This window comes from Neodiprion virginianus, chromosome 2 (genome assembly GCF_021901495.1).
Source record: "Neodiprion virginianus isolate iyNeoVirg1 chromosome 2, iyNeoVirg1.1, whole genome shotgun sequence".
Classification (NCBI taxonomy): domain Eukaryota; kingdom Metazoa; phylum Arthropoda; class Insecta; order Hymenoptera; family Diprionidae; genus Neodiprion; species Neodiprion virginianus.
In genome coordinates, this window is record NC_060878.1 from 29,903,759 (window position 1) to 29,918,546 (window position 14,788).

General features: G+C 42.6%; 1 protein-coding gene across 2 annotated transcripts in view; it reads right to left on the bottom strand.

Moving 5' to 3' along the window:
• The window catches only part of LOC124297876 (obscurin), a 205,031-nt gene extending 192,295 nt beyond the window's left edge, over positions 1–12,736 (bottom strand). Inside the window, exons 1-2 of one of the 2 annotated variants that reach the window (XM_046749220.1) lie at positions 12,726–12,736; positions 6,145–7,072 (exon numbers count right to left, since the gene is read on the bottom strand). The gene's annotated coding sequence lies outside the window, so the exon portion shown is untranslated. Of the gene's footprint in view, positions 1–6,144; positions 7,534–12,725 lie in introns of those variants that run through there. The other variant, XM_046749219.1, reaches the window with a different exon arrangement.
• Positions 12,737–14,788: the final 2,052 nt, after the last annotated feature.

Below are 14,788 nucleotides of genomic sequence, written 5' to 3' on the forward strand. Positions count from 1 at the left end.
ATTTGGTAGAATTACTGTTATTACTATTCCATATTTCAATACGGTGGAACTTTTACGAAACAAGATCTTTGGAAGGAATCGATCGAACAAATTTTATTTCTATCGTAAATTAAGAAGCTCAATATTTTATACCGTGAATTTATCCATACTGAGAAATCATTGTGTAATTGATCGTGGTTAACACTTATTATTATAAAGATCGAAAATTTGGCCTTGCAATGTCGTAGGGTGAAATGTTATTTCCAAAATCTAGAACCAAATACGTGCAGGCTTCGGAATATTGAACAGAAAAATGTCGTTAAATTTGGGACGGAATTGCCCATAGGCGTGTATAAGCGGTAGAATCGTAGAGGCACTCGTTACACAAGCAAGCTGCATGGAACATACGTTCTAATTCCCGTTTGGATATATCGCCGCGCACATTCCTGTGAAAATAGTTGCAATGAAACAAAACAGATCAAGACTGCCGCAGTGACTATATCTATGTATACATATACGATGTACGGCGATAATACACAGGACAGAATACGTATACATATATGTATATGAGTAACCGCATTTCCGTCTCTGTCCGGCAATTAAAGACCCCTCGTCCTATTATTCGATCCTTGCTGCAGGTCCTGGAGCGAGAAAGAAGCCCCCCTCTTCCGCCTGTATGGAAAATAAAACGAAAGGAAAATATAAAATGAAGTAAAACGAGGAAGGGTAAAAAGTCACGCCCCGCCTCCCGGTCTCCTCCTACTTTTTCATCGCTAACTTTTTAGAACCCTTTTTCACTCTCTAACCATCGGTTAGACGATCGTGGCAAAATGAAATGCGATCATTGCATTCCTCTCGTCTGACCTAACGAGGACAGCTACTACTGACACTACTGGCGTTTCTTCTTGTTTCGATAACCGTTTCTCAATACCGAGCCGTGTTTGCCAGTCTCTTCTTTCCGACAAGATTCGACGACCGGTTATCAGATTTCGATCCGCTGAAGCTATTTTAACTTTGAATTCGAAACTAACGATCCCGGAAATTGTAGGCACAGAACTTATTTTCACGCGTGGTAATGTGGGCGATCATTTCGTTTTTTTCGTTTCTTTCGCGTACGTTTTTACTTTGCGGAAACATCGTACCTACTCCAAAGGAGACTTTGATTGAAACATGATCGCTTTCGCGTAACGTAAAATTGAAAAATTGTTGATTGAAACCCGTGTTGTTCTTCGGCGTACCTTTTTATCTTTTCGGATATTCATTTCAAAATAGAACCTATCTGATATTTTACCGCGTAATGAAAATGCGCGCCTTTCTCGCCCGTTATGTTTCATTTTTTTTTTTTTTTTATGCATCCGTAGTTTCTTGAAAAACTTTGTGATTCATTAATACGGGTTTACTTTTCTTTCGACGAATACTTGTGCGATCCCTCTTGTAGATTTTATTTACATGAAACAAGCCTTGAGCAGAATCCTTTGTCTTATTTTATTACTTAGCCTGGTCTATTATTATTGCAATTGCGTTGAAGCTATGAATATTTGTACAATAGATACACATATCTGAACAGAAGATATTGGAGTCTTCAGTCGTACCGAGACCGGTTTTTACGAATGTTATAAAAATTATGTCTACCCTCGTAAAAGTTCACTGTTCATCGTCAATTTTCGATACGAATATAAAAATATCGATTCCTTACGCGCCGCACGTTGTTCTAAATTCTTTATTTTCCTCCAATAGTTACGGCTTCGCTGAAAAATAAACTCGACTGAAATTTGCGCCCGATGGGAATATAAGATTAAATCATAAATTTGAGTGCAGCTAGTTCTCTAATATTAAAGATCGTCGAATACACTTGTAAAGTATGTCAGAGTAACGAAGTTGCTGATAATTTATTAAGTTTGTTGAAACAAAGAGTAAACTCGAGCGGATGAAATTCTTTTATTTCTTCTTTTTTTTTTCTTTTACTTTCACGATCATGGTCGCATATTAGATTTTATTCAAGTTCTCCAACGAGTCTATATACACAAGGAGGGGAGGATAATGACGAGAGTAGAACCCGCGGTGAAAAAGTCAATAATTTTACGATCGACGTGCGCGTATTGCGAATGTATAATATCGTGGAACTGCGAAGTATCTGTTATGCAAAAGAAACGCGAGATCCGCAATTCCAGGCCGGACTTACACCGGGGAAATCCGCCATTGGAATGAATAGCCGCAGAGCGAATTCCGGCCTGCTTTATGAAGTCGAGTATCGCCGTTTTGAAATCCCGAATTTTTACGAGATCAATAATAATTTATTCACTGTCATGATTCTCTCGCGGTTCAGAAGGAATGAAAACAAACCCTTCACACAGTTACGGTCGACTTTCCTTCCGCGTATCCCGTATCCGCTTATCCGCCGGAGATTTATAATTGCGATAAGCGGCTTGCTCCGCATTAACATTATCTGGATTGTACGGAGGAACGGGCCGAGTAGGAGGAGGAATTCGCGACGCGGTCGCGAAATTTGATTGACCAAGCACAAACCGCGGTCTGATCTCGCTGGCCAATAACAACCGGAATTACATCAGGTTGCGGGCCTTATCAGCGTCTCGATTAGGCTGCAAACAACAGAGGACTTGCGGTTTTGCCATATTCCAGTTGGAACGTAAAGCGGAATTCGGCCTGCGACTACACAAGAGACGGAGGAATTTCAAGCTGCAATAATTATCCCCGCAAATTATTATCTCGGGTATCCAGAGCTCCGCGAATATACTGGGACACATTTCTCACATGATAGGTGGTGAAATAATTTCGGAACAAAAAGACGTTGTTCTGACAAAATATCGGATGTTATTTTATTTATTTTTCTTTACTTATTTTATTGCCATAGAAAAATAATTATTGAAAACGCACAAATGCGTCTCAATGAACAGATCGGGAATTTGAAAGTAACCGCAGCTTCCGAATGTAATATGTAATTTAGTTTAAAAGATCGGGTCCTGCAATTGCGTACGATCTTCTGCTTTTAACTTATCGATTCTTTTACCTCGGTATACCTGCGTCACAATCATGCATTCCTTTTATTTTTTTTTTAATGATCGATCGTTGCAAAGAACAAAAAAAAAAAAAAAACTACAAAGGATTATACGCCTCTTTTACACTAAAATGCTTTTTGGGGCTGACAACTTTATTCCTCTGTACACGCTGTAATTGATGTGAAAGGGAAATTGCGGGGAAATATTGAACGGGAAAATTTCGAGGGGTGTAATCGCTACTTGCCACTCGTCGGGGAACCAGTTACGCGCTCTTCACCACCAGCGGCATTTATTACCTCCATTTTTACCTAAAAGTTGACGTGCAGACAGTGGCACGTTAAAGGACCCAGCATGGCGGTGTCAATTGCTAATTGTGCAGTTCGAGTTTAAAGTAATTTTTCACTTCGAAAATCGCACAAAGTACACAACTCGCTGTATAAGTATAATGGAACTGTGAAGAAACAAATGATATTTGTTCGTTTGATGCGGATAGGACGGGATATCACCATTTTGCAACAAACCAAATGACGAATTCGATACCTTATTATTATTTCAAATGCAATGGCGCTGATCGAAAACTAAATGGTAATTTCTACTTTTGGCATGATCCGTTCATTCGCTGCCATCATTGCGTATTTTAACCCACGAATCAACGCTATTGTTTTACGGTTTATGTGCATCACGTATATGCGCTATACTCGAATGTGAAATTTTGCCAGGAGCAGGCTTCTGAAATACAGAGCAAATTTTCAACCACCCTCGCATTGCGGAGGGTAATATTTTACAATTAAATTCAAACTTGTTTTTGTTCTATCTTCTCGCTCTCTCTCTTCTCTTTAACGCACCTCGGGTTGTACATTAAATAACCATAAACCAACAAGGCTGCGCAGTCTTTTATTACCTTTTTTCCATCATTAAAACGGCATGATTTTTTTTCCTTTCTAAATACCCTCTCAAGCAGTCCATTAGAGTGATTCAAAAAATACCGAGCTTTTTACCTTAAAACTCATTGCTAAATAACTAAATCCGGTGATAGCTATTCTCGGTATATACATTTCAGGTAAATGCAGTAATTACCAGACACATAAATGTAAAATTCTGACGCAAAGGACAGAAAAAAAGCGAAAACACTCGAAATTCAACCAGTAACACATGCATATTTCAATCACATAATTATACAATGCAGACAGCGTTCAATTCGATTCTGATAGCTATAGTAGTAGTAGTAGTAGTAGTGAAGTATAGTGACATGCCGAGGTCTAAGGTCCCCATGTGGGTTAAATTTTTAATTAAGGTGTAAAATAAATTACAAGCCAAAGTCAAAGGGATTCTTTCGAACGTAAATGCGTCATTCCAACAGCCTTGTTTTATCGTGGATATACATATTCAACATGTACGGTCTGTAGCGTTGGGGTTAGAATAAGTTGAGGTCTCCATGTATTTATCGTCCAAATCTCCGAGCTCGGATTATACACACACATAGGTACGCTAAAGGGATCGAGAATCTGGAACAATGATAGCAAAGTCCAGCCATTAACGTACTTTGGAAATTGTTTTCACGAGGAAACATCGCTAATAATCAAGTGTGCCTCGCAGTATTTATTACATATTTCTACAATATCTAATGGCACTCTTTTTTCTGCCATGCTTTTCGAAATCGTCGACAACCAAATGGAATATTAAAAGTTTGGAGAACGAAGTGTTGTTGTAGTATTCTAGGTCGCGAAACCAAATCTCTGAGCTATAAAAAAACAAATTAAATCCAACTATTTCGAACAGATGGAAAAATTATGTCGGCAGAGTTGTCGACTTTGAACGTATAAATTTAAGTAAACTATTTAATGCAACGAAAAAAATGTAATGAACTTTTCAGCAAAAATATAAATAGGCACGTGAAGTAGAAAAAAAAAACAAAAAAACAAGACGATTTTTATTTCCCACGCTTATGATAAATAAAATCCAATTTTTTTTAGTATCGTCTCGAAATGTTCGAAATTGAAATCCCCTCTTAGACACAATATTTATGGATTCCGATACAACCTTTTTAAGCCCCGTTTGTACAGGTTTCTTGGATATGTCAGCAGGTTATCAGTTTCTTTATATTGTGATTTGATTCTTGAAAATGAGGTAGGAAAATGTTATTCAAACGCAACGTGACCCTCTGTATCTGATCTTCAGGGATGCTTCTAAATCCATTGCGGATGCACAAGGATGACTGTAATAGCTTGAAACACGGACACCAGAGACCTCATGCCCATTTTTACACCCAAGTACGTGGTAAATTCTGGACCGCTGTAGAAGCCGCTAAGTGCTGACCTGAAAACCGGCGTGTCCAAATTTTTCACATAAAGTGTCATCAGCCTCTGGTTTGTGTGCTCCAGGGATCGCTAGCGTGAGCTTGGTGCACACGTTATGGCTGCACTCCATCACATTAAATGTGGCAAGGATCCAATAGCCGGGGAATTGATTGTGAGTTAACAAGACACTTTGGAGCGCCACGTAGGTCGCGCCGGCGGACGCTCGGCTCGGGAAGGAAGCAGTCGGCTCTTCTTAATTGAGGAAAGCTTCTAAAAGCAAATTAAGGAAGGGCAAAAAAAAAGAAGGCGAAAATAAGCCCCGGTACGGCTCTGCCTAGTTATGCCGTTACGGCTGACGGCGGGGGAAACCGACAAACAAACAGGGCGGAAGGGAAGGAGGATGAAGGACCCCGAGGAGGGATCAGCTTCTTATTTCGTTTCGTTTCATTCCCACGTATATTTCATTTATTTTATTTCTCCTCGTTTCGTCTCGTCTCGTTCCGTGTCGTTTCGCTTCCTTCTCAGCCATCTACCTCGCCTACCGCCCACTCCATATTCATTTCACCGCGAAATTAGCCTCCGGCAGTTCTCCACCGGGCAAACAACCCACGGCACATTTCAGACTCAGCCACGTAACAATTCCGCCCTCTCTTCGTCGCCGGATGTTAGCTCCACAAAAAATTTTTCACCCAACCATTACCTATATGGCCACAAATCGCACGCTGTTAACTTCGGCTTGAATCAATCCCCGTCGATAAGCGAGGACGCGTTAATCGTTCGCGATAATGTGCGAATACCGCATAACGAGCTACTAATCCATTACAGATACGCGTATAGTATTATATACTCACTCTAGCTGTCGCCGATGGGTATCCGCTGGCAGATAATATCGACGTTGAATTGCAACTAATCATAGAGATAATTCACCTCGCACTGATTCACACTCCCATCAAGCCGTCATCCCGGCGGGTTCACATATCGTCCCTTCAACACTCCGTATAACCGTGCACGCGCGAAACCGCGCTCAAACACTTCGCCAACTGCTGTAACTCCACTCGTGACGAACGGAATCTCGCTATTCCGCGTACGTGGTTTGTGTCTAGTAGCTATTTCCTTGAGTTAAGATTCACTGCGGCCTCCCGCTGCGGCCATTCTTCCCGTATTCATCTGCTCGTACAAGACTTCGATCAGGACATGAAGAAGCCAGCGTTTTCGTACATAACATTTTTTCATCCGTCAGAGCGCACGCCCTTCTCATCGGATGAGTATATTACTATATACATATATGTATATATATATAGATATATATATATATATAGTACATATATAGTATATATATATATATATATATGTATATATATACACGTGTCAGTTTGTGACGGATAGTTTTAATTTGACCTAAAGGATCGCCGGCGGGTGAGGCTGACTTTTTCGAAGACTATCGTGATCCCTGTCGCCTGGCGTCATCCAAACTTTTCACTCAACACTCACCGCCTCTCTTCGAGTTCACCGTTCTTCAGCTTTTCAAACCTTATCGCGAGCCTCCTCGACCGCGCTTTGTCGCCGGGGGTTAAAGTTGAAACTCGATAACGACCTTGGATTAAAACGAGTCTCAACTGCGACTATCGCAAGTTCCCGCACCTAGTGCCCCTGTCATTTTGGGTGGATCACCGGAGCTTAAGAAAACCGCACTGATTTGCCGGAAGGTCAAGTTCACCAAGATCCGGGTTGACCAGCTTGACCGCGCTCGGCGTTCGTACTCTTCAGCGATGTTCTACACTGTACTGTCGCGTAAGAAAGAAGGGGAATAACAATGATAGTAATGGGTGTAAAAATCAGCAGAAGTGGAAAGAGGTAATAGAAGTTTGGTGCCAACTTGCCTACTGCGCATTCGATTTGATTTACGAACCGTTATACCACACCACGACACTATCTCCGCAGTCATACCCTGCTCATCTCTCTACACGTACGTGCATATCTCGCACGACACGAATTTCACGCTGGTATACTATTTAGCCTTTGGTCACACGCGAACCACGAGGATCGAATAAAGATCCGGAGAACTTGACACTCGGTACTGAAACTTCCCAACTCGAACTTTGACCGTTCTTCAAGCAACCCTCGTGACATCCATGCTCGATAGTTCTCGCCTGGCGAACCGCGGCGGGCGTTCAAATTCTCCGCGATCTCAGACCGTACCCAGCGCTTGAACCAGGTCCGCTCTGTTCCTGGTTGTCAGAAGTTTGCCAAAGGACTGCCGGGCAGAGGCGGCAAACTCTGACGCGCATACCGCTCACGCACCAGCTGCCCCACCCCCAGAGTATATAGTCACCTTTCATCCCCTACCCCTGGAACTGGGAGGCTGTCACACTGCCCGCCGGACTCGGCGAGGAACCGAGGCACCGTTGCCCCGCGACCTCGGCTTGGTCAGCCACGGGGAAACCACGATGCAGCATCGCCGACGCCTTTAATTACCAGAAATTTCCAACACTTTTTCTTCTGTCGAAAAAAAAGGTCCGACTCATGGTCCGTGAGACGGAATTTTTCACGCAAGCTCTTTCGGACTGCATCCTTGCCTCGATCATCGGCCGCATGCACGTCGAGGCGTGAGAAGGCGAACGCTGCATAGCGAGCAGCTCTAAATACGTCACCGGAATAACCTATCGAATCCATTCTACCGCTGGGTCCGTACATCGGGGCAAGGTGGCTGGTCGTGCCACAGCTCTCCATCTGTTTGTATTTCCCCTGGGAAGCGTGTATATTCATGTGCCCAGATAACGGGCATATGTGGACTTGATACAACAAACGTACATCCGAGAGTCGCATTGATACGTTTACTGCACTGGGAAAATTTACTCTACCGAGGTTATGCAGGTGGGTACAATATCCCGGCTTTAACCGACCACCGACAATTTAGCAATTACCTTTGGTCCCGAGCACGGCTCGCTCAATTACTCATTTTTCTACGCTGGCCTCCGTTCTCTCTTCCATTTATCCAACGCACGGACATCGAGCAGTGACGTACCGTGGTTACACGTCACAACGCCGCGAGACTCGACTCGACTTATGCCGGCACGCGGATGCTTTCACCCTCTTCTAGGATCGATCCCGTTGGCATCGGTCCGACGTTGGACCGGCGAAAAATGGAACGTCTCGACCCGCAGAACCAATCAAAACCCCGAAATTATTTCCAGCTCAAAATCGGTCTGGGAATATTTTCCATTCAATCCGATAACGCGGCTCTCTTATATCTCCGCCGAACAATCGTGTCCGGGTACTCCCAACGGTGCAGTGCCTTTCCGGTGTCCGGTGTATACGGTATATGCACATACATGTAGTGAAAGCAGAATCGAGACACGGAAAATGGAAGATTAAATTAAACCTCAAGGGGCAAACTGAATCTGAGAGTAAGCGGACTCGGGTTTTACGTCTAGACAAGAGGACGCGGTCCAATATTCAATAAATTCTCGAGATTTCGTAAACTTCAACAATCACCGCAGCTCCAAATGAGAACTGCACCGAATGGGGCTGGCGGTGGCTTCACGCCTGGTGGTTAATAGGACCGCATTGTTGGACCTTGCGGAGGGTGAATGGAGCGCTGAGGCCTCGCAGTGACTCAACTGGCGGAGCAGCGTGCCGGAATCCACATCGCTTCAACCTTAATCGTGTCTCAACCGAGTGCAGTTTTGGATCGTAAACGGTAAATGCATTGTCTGGAGACGCGCGGACTCTGCAGTTCGAGGAGAATCTGCGGCGCGTTAAGCGCCACTAGACTGCAGGGTAATTCCCCGGCTGCACAAGGCACCGCGGAAATAAAGCGGTTTCAACCAGTTACAAGTCCCGCGTTTCTGACGATGGACTCCCTCGTTTCCGACGTCAGACGAGGTCTCGCCTCTCTCCCTCTCTCTCCCTCACTGTCTGACAGGCAAGTTAATAGTTTGTTGCACTGCCATATACCGACAAACAGTAAAGCCTCTACCAGCGAGCAGCCGAGCCTCCCTTGCTGAGAAGTGCCGGAGCCCAGGCAAACAAGAAGCTGAGCTGGAAATACAAGAAGCACCCTGTATCATAACCGTCCCTCCGCATCAACTGCACCCTCCGACAATGGCGTAGAGACGACAGTGCGGATGTGCGTTGAAAGGTCCTTCGCAGTTGTCGGCCTCCTCTGAGGGTTGGAGCGGTAAGTTGTGCGGTTGTGCATTTGGCTCTCGTGCCAGCCCATTCCGAGATTGAATCTCGCAAAACTGCAGCCCCTCAGATTTCGCCCTCTGTCTCTGACTGCCACACGGTATAATTAATTCATAATGCCCAACTAATTGCGCAACCATGTCGGATAGTTGTACACCCATGCGAACACAATAGCATTTAATTTGTTCCCTAATTAAACAGACTGCATCGCGGATCCGCCGGATCTGGAGTATCTGCAAAACCAACTACACTACACTTGCACCAACCGTCACGGTGGTCGGTTTTCAGAGTTCTACGGTTAACTGGGAAGATATTGCGCACTCGCTGTTTCATTCCGCGATTTGTGATACTTGGATCCTTTAACGATAATCACCGTTCTCGACAGTTCGGATATCAGTTTGACCGCGGGTGAGAGGTTGCGCTGCTGGTAAAGAGAAACGAGGTTTGAAGTCTTGCTTGGTTTTGCTCGGAAGTTTCCCGGAACTTGAGCACGCGGTTCTCACGACGTGTTGTGTCGTGGCGTGCCCCCATAATTCCCGTCGATCCCAGGGTTAACCACGAGTTTACCTATTATTATCACGCAACTGCAGCTGTCAGGCAAGCAGCCAGTGAACCGGTATCCCAGTATATCTGGCAAATGCGGGATGAGCGGCGGAAGTGAGATCTGTGAAAATTCCCCGTACAATCCAGGTTGTAAGTTTTGTCGTGTGGCGTTATGATTTATATGCCCGCATATGATATGTGCTGCCGAGATGGGGACAGAAAAATCCTCGGAAGGTCGGTATGCTGAGCAGAATGGATATAAGGGATGGAGAAAGAGGGAAAAGAGGGGAAAGCACGGGAAGCTGAGTAACTGGGGAGCCTCATTCGTGATCCTTATCGCAGCTTGGCGAAAGAACGAATTTGCGTATCGAAATTGGATTCCTATTCCCTTAGATTACAAAACTGAGTTAAGAGGCGGCTGTACTGAGTTTCACACACGTGGGAAACATCTGCGCCTCAAATTATCCGCTGAAAGATACTTCACATTTATTTAACTCTCAAGGCTCTGACTTTTTCAAATTCTAATTGATTGAGTAAAAAAAAATCATTTCGCTTGAGTCTTAGACTAGGAGGAACTACGAAAACTTAAGTCAATATAATCTGTCATCAGGAAAATCCAATCGCTGCCCAATAGGTCCTATCCGAACAACGGATAGTAGGGATTTCCCGTGAAAGTCATCGTCGATTCCGATTGGATGGTTATAAACATTTCTCAATTCTTTGGGACGAAATGTTGCACGTATGTGCTGCGTGGCAAGATTTCCGCAATTGATCTCTGAGCGGCCATCGTAACCACTTTGACAGATCCATCGATTGGGCTCTCATTGTCAGTCGAGAAGAGCTCCACGCCCCAGTCAATTTCCTATTCTGGTGATTCCACGTGAACGAAAAGTTTAATCACCGTTCCGTGAGGCTCCAACACTGTGCGTAACGTCGGGGACGCTGAGTTGGTTCGGTTAACTCGACTCCTCGACGGCTTGAAAACGCGGCGAGTCGCGACGTGACAAAGGCTCATGAGGAGGCCGTGAGGAATAGGAAGGAGGATAAGGAAGTCGAAAAAGGGCAGGGTGGAAGGGAGTTTGGCGCACGAGGCTCGCAGCTAACTGACTCAACCGTGCGAGAAATAAGCAATTCCCCCGATAATGGTCTCCACGTGTACCATCCAGCCCTTACTTAGAAGGGACATGGTTATGCCGAAGGTGTAAGGTTCCCGCGCGAGCGGTCGAGAATAGGAACCGGGAAGAAATGCCCACTCGGTGCTTTATAATGCGATCTAGATCAACGTGCATGATCGATTTTTCATCGAAAATCTGTGCGGTTTACGCTGTAGAAGTGGGCGAATCCTCTCGCGTTTAATACAAGTGATCGGTAGGCCGAGACTGTGCTCCGAATATCGCTGGAGGTTCTGAACTGAATGGTCCACCACCTTTATCGCAATCAGCGCGTCTAAATTTTTTGGCAGAGTTTGGGATACACCCCCTGATTTATACACCCTTTGACTGATCAAAGTGAACGGTGCCAGAGGCGAGAAGGTAGGGTGGGAAATTGCTCGGGGACTGGGGAAAGTGGAAGAGACGGAGCAGGCGATGATGATGGATCGAGCCCAGCGCGATTGGCAGCTCCGTTATTACCTACACGTTGAACAATAACGGGGAATCGGAATGCGATGTTGAATGAGTGCTACGCGTTAGATAGCTGTCTCGTTGACGAAATTGGGTCCAGCCACAGCCAAGGCAATCTAGGCTTCCGATGCGAACTTAAAATCCACTTTGCCGATGGAGCTCATTAGGATGTTGGGTAACAATGCTGATTGTGGTAGACGGTGAACCGCAGTGACAGTCAGAGAGAATATTCTCAGCGACTGCGCGTGAATCTGTACAGGTATAGTCAATTACTCTACAATTACTGAACCGGTCCAATTAGCCTATTTTTAAAACTGATTCGTCTATCATAACCACATGTAATTGATATCTTGGACGTATGAATTTCTGTAAACATTGTATTTAAGGCGGTGGGGGGAGTGATACGAAGCTTTTGGGTGGGGTCAAAAGTTGTAAAGATCAATATTTGGAACGGCCGATGTTTCGAAATTTCAAACATGCGAAAATAAAATAACGAAAGATGAATTCTTCGAAATTTTGATGAGTGACTACCAATCAGTGACACTTTTACGTATCCAGATTTCGAACAGCCATTCCAAATATTGATCCTTCTAAGTTTTGACCCCCACCCAAGGTTTCTGGATATTCTAGGTGGAGGAGAAACAGCAACTAGACCCTAATTTTGTGGGTATCATGTTCCAAAGGGTGTTCCTTGTTTGGAGCTCTATTTCGATTGGTAAAAATAATGTACAATAATATTTTTATGAAATTAAGGAATTTGAAATACACGCTAGAAAACGTTGTAATTACGCCTAAAAACCTCCACCTGTAAACAATACTCTATGACGATAAAAATGATCGTACGTTTTGGAATTTTTAGTGAATGTAGTATTGATATATAAAATAAAAGTGATCCGTAAGTTACTTTTTGGTACTGTAGGTCGGTGAAAAAACAAAGAAAATATAATAATCAACATTTTAGACCAACTTTATTTGGTGGTGTAACCTGTTTTTCGGTTCATATATATATATATATATATATATATATATATGTGTGTGTGTGTAATGATTCAAATATAACCGCTCATTGTACACGGCACGATCGGATGAGGTTAGACCCAGGGAGTGGGGCACCTGGTCGCAAATGTAAGGAGAAAATTAAGAGGCTTGGTCTACATCTCTCTAGGAGGAAGAAGGTGCGGAGGTGTTCCTCTCTGAAAAGAACTCGTAATCGATCCAAAATCGACGATTTAAAAATAATAAAGGAAATCTAAACTACGAGGACATACCTATTAAATTAAAAATTAAATACTCCAAACCCAAGCCCAAATTTAAAAACGGACGATATAGAACGAGAAATAATAAAAGTGCAATAAACAAATATAGTGCCTTGACGAAAGACGGTTATTGACAATTATTTATAATTTCAAGCATATCCACCAGTTTTAACCATATACACTGTTTTTAACCATATACACCTGGAATAAATGAATTGTGGAATGGATCGATGAATGAATTTTAAACCTAATGACGGCTCATGTGTGGATATATTTATAAATAAATTAAAATTTTCACTCTACTACTCATCGTTTGTAAAAGATTTTTAATATTGATTTCGAATAATTTTTAATTTTCAAATAATCTTATATATGTATGTATATGTATATATTGATTTACTTATAAATTCCGGCACGTAAGGATCCTACATATATAAGATTGACTTGTGTGATATTTAGTCGATACTTCATACTCATCTAACAAGTAAATCAATTTGCGCAACTTAGTCATTGTTTAATAATTATCGCTAGTTTGCTCTACTGTATGTTCAAATCATTTTCGCATTAATTTAGAGACTTTTATGTTTATGTTATATAATTATACATTTGTATTCTCAGTGTAGGATCCTTACGTGCCGGAATTGGGGCAGTGCTCTCTGATTTTGGTTATTTCATGTGTTGTCATTCGCGAAATAGCAACAATATTTATGGACGTAGACATTATAAATTGAGTAGAGATGTTTCATAGATGGATCCAAATATAAAACTATAATAAGCTAGCCTCAATTTCTTAGCATTTTTGAAGGTCTAAAGCTTTTTATCTTAGAAATCAATATGAATGACTCTTTCTCGACTGATTAGACACCGAGAAATGCAGAGAAGGCATTTGAAATAGTGTAGAAACAACAGATAATAAAATACAAACAGGATACTGGAAAATTACTATATTTATTGATTTTAATACAGGTTACATTAAATGATAACAATACGATATCATGAATATCGTGTCCTGCAGAGATATTTTGCACTTGTGTGCAGCACAGAACTTAAACTATACTTCAAAGCTAAAAAAAAACAACTATCTTGAATAACGTTTTTCATATTCCGCTTAGTGATGTGCATATATTGTACTTCTTTTTCCACATATTCTCGCTATCTTTCACTGTATAACTATTTATAGGCTTGTAGAAGTACTATACACTGACACTCAGACACTTGTGCTGGAATAAGAGCATATTGAATAAACTGTAATTGAACTAATGAAAAAATTTTGTTGCTATGAATTTGTCATTTTCCTTCCCCATCGCTCTGAAGAATCCAGTGGGAATTTCATGTTCCTTGAGAGGAACTTTTGATCTGTTGTTCCCGGTAGGTCAACACTGTGCGCGCTGGATGCCTATAGCAAATTGACGGTGATGAAATTCATTGGAGATTCGATTTCAGCATCATATCAGACCGTCAATATTGTCAACAAGGATCTGAAGCGATTAGCCGTCACTCTTTCGAGCGGAGGATCTTTCATCTAAGAATCGATTTGTACGTTCCTTTCTAGACTAATTCAACCTCAAGAGATGCAGGACAGACATCCGAGAGAGCGTGAGACCAACCGCAGATGAATGACGATAGAAATCTATCGTTTTTTATGTGTAACTCTTTATCCTTTGCTGGCGGCGTATTCGGACTGCGCCTAATCGATTCTTTTAGCAGAATCGTATCGAAATAGCGCATCATCGAATGGCTTTCAGCATTTTTCAATACCGTCAAGTTCACACCGAAATTACAAAACGGCAAGCCAAAATTCTTATTCAGCGAAAGATCTTTTATCTGAAAATGTTTTGTAAGACCCAATGCTGACTAATTGGATACCAGGAATTGGAGCACCACCA